At 40.2% G+C, this 2760-nt stretch overlaps 1 pseudogene; it reads left to right on the forward strand.

The window, feature by feature from the left end:
* The first annotated feature begins 1424 nt into the window (after positions 1-1424).
* The window catches only part of LOC102851228, a 4226-nt pseudogene continuing 2890 nt past the window's right edge, over positions 1425-2760 (forward strand).

Here is a 2760-nt window from a genome sequence, read left to right on the forward strand (position 1 = left end):
ACTCCGACAACATCACAACAGAACCAACTAAAATAAGAAAGCTAACATTAGAGTATTATGAAAAACTATACTCAAATATGAAAACCTAGAGGAAATGGACAAATACTTAGAAATGCACAACCTACCTAAACTGACACAAACCAAAATTGAACATCTGAACAGACCCATTACAAAAGAAGAAATTGAAAAGGTAATACAACAACTTCCAACCAAAAAAAGCCCTGAACCAGATGGTTTTATAAGTGAACAACATTCAGAGAATTCTACATAAACTATTTCAGAAAATAGAAAAGGATGGAATTCTCCCAGACTCATTCTATGAAGCAAACATATCCTTGATACCAAAGCCAGGAAAGGACACCACCAAAATAGAAAACTATAGGCCAATATCCCCTATGAATATAAATGCAAAAATCCTGAAAAAACACTAGCCAGGTATGCAAGGATGGTTCAACATAAGAAAAACAATTAATGTAATTCATCACATTAGCAAAGTTAAGAACAAGAATCACATGATCCTATCAATTGATGCAGAAAGGCCTTTGACGAAATCCAACACCCTTTTCTGATTAAGACACTCAACAAAATAGGATTAGAGGGTAATTTATTCAACACACTAAAAAGTATTTATGCAAACTCGAGAGCCAACATTGTTCTCAATGGAGAGAGGTTAAAGGCATTCCCTTTAAGAACAGGAACTAGGCAAGGATGCCCACCATCACCTCTCTTATTCAATATTTGTATTGGAAGGCTTAGCTATAGCAATAAGAAGAAAGAATGGAATAAAAGGTATCCAAATTGGCAAAGAGGAGGTAAAATTATCTCTCCGTGCAGATGATATGATAGTATACTTAGAAAACCGTAAAGACCCAGCAAGAAAACTATTGGACACAGTGGACCATTTCAGCAAAGTAGCAGGATACAAGATCAACATACAAAAATCAGTTGGATTTCTCTACAATGACAAAAAGAATACAGAGCCGGAACTAACAAAAACAATACCATTCACAATAGCTAATCACAAGATTTAATGTTTGGGAGTAAATTTAACCAGAAGCACAAAGGATCTATTCAAAGAAAATTACAAAACATTACTACAAGAAACAAAAAGAGACTTGGAGCAGTCGAAGAATATCCCTTGCTCATGGATAGGAAGACTCAATATTGTGAAAATGGCAATATTACCAAAGGCAATTTACACATTTAATGCAATCCCAATACAAATACCAATCCCATTCTTCAAGGAGATGGAAAAGGCAATCTCCAGTTTCATTTGGAATGGAAAGAAGCCCTGAATAAGCAAAGCACTCCTTAAAAATAGAAGAAATACAGCACTCACGGCCGCCATCAACGTCGCTTAGTTTCCTGTAGGGTCGCTCTGTGCCACTCACTCCCCTCAGATCCTGTCGCTCCCAGCCAACATCATGGTGAAGATCGCGAAGGCTGGAAAAAAAAGTCAAGGCGATCCCAAGGAGATAGAGGAAGACAGTGAGGATGAAGACATGTCAGATGATGAGGATGAGGAGGAAAGCAGTGGAGAAGAGGTTGTCATCCCTCAGAAAAAAGGCAAGAAGAATGCCACAATGCCCACAAAGAAAGTAATGGTGTCCCCAACAAAAAAGGTGGTGGCTGCTTCACCACGAAGAAAGCAGCTGTCACTCCTGGCAAGAAGGTGGCAGTTATACCAGCCAAGAAGGCAGTTACACCTGCCAAAGCTGTAGCAACACCTGGCAAGAAGGGTGTCAGGCCAGGCAAAGCAGTGGTGGCCACCCCCGGTAAAATGGGTGCTGTGCCCACCAAGGGGGCAAAGAATGGCAAGAATGTCAAGAAGGATGAGAGTGAGGAGGAAGATGAAGACAGCGAGGAAGATGATGACGACGACAATGATGATGATGATGACGAGGATAAGGAGGAAGATGAATTTTAGCCAGAAATGATTAAAACAAAAGCAGCTGCACCTGGCTCAGAGGATGAGGACTATGAAGATGACGAATGAAGATGAGGATGAGGATGAAGAAGATGACTGAAGCGGAGGCTATGGAGACGACACCAGCAAAAGGAAAGAAAGCTCCTGCAAAGTGACTCTCGCAAAAACCAAGATGGTGACTGAGGATGAAGATGAGGAGAAGCAGGATGATGACGATGAAGATGACGATGAAGAGGAGGAAGAGGATGATGAGGAAGATGAAGAAGAGGGGAAAGAGGAAGAAGAACCTGTCAAAGAAGTATCTGGAAAGCGCAAAAAGGAAATGACCAAACAGAAAGCTGCTCCTAAAGCCAAGAAACAGAAAGTAGAAGCTGTTGAACGAACTTCAACTTTCAATCTCTTTGTTGGAAACCTGAACTGCAACAAATCTGCCCCTGAATTAAAAACTGGTCTCAGGGACGTTTTTGCTAAAAATGATCTTACTGTTAAAGATGTCAGAATTGGTATGACTAGGAAGTTTGGCTATGTGGATTTTGAATCTGCTGAGGACCTGGAAAGAGCCTTGGAACTCACTGGCTTAAAATTCTTTGGCAATGAAATTAAACCAGAAAGACCGAAGGGAAAAGACAGTAAGAAAGATCGAGATGCCAGAACACTTTTGGCCAAAAATTTGCCTTACAAAGTCACTCAGGAAGAATTAAAAGAAGTTTTTGAAGATGCTATGGAAATCATATTAGTCAGCAAAGATGGGAAGAGAAAAGGAATTAAATTCAAGACCGAAGCTGAAGCTGAGAAAACCTTTGAGGAAAAACAGGGAACAGAGATTGATGGAC

This window comes from Elephantulus edwardii, unplaced genomic scaffold, assembly GCF_000299155.1.
Source record: "Elephantulus edwardii isolate Elephantulus edwardi_28Jun2011 unplaced genomic scaffold, EleEdw1.0 scaffold00249, whole genome shotgun sequence".
In the NCBI taxonomy this organism is placed as follows: Eukaryota; Metazoa; Chordata; class Mammalia; order Macroscelidea; family Macroscelididae; genus Elephantulus; species Elephantulus edwardii.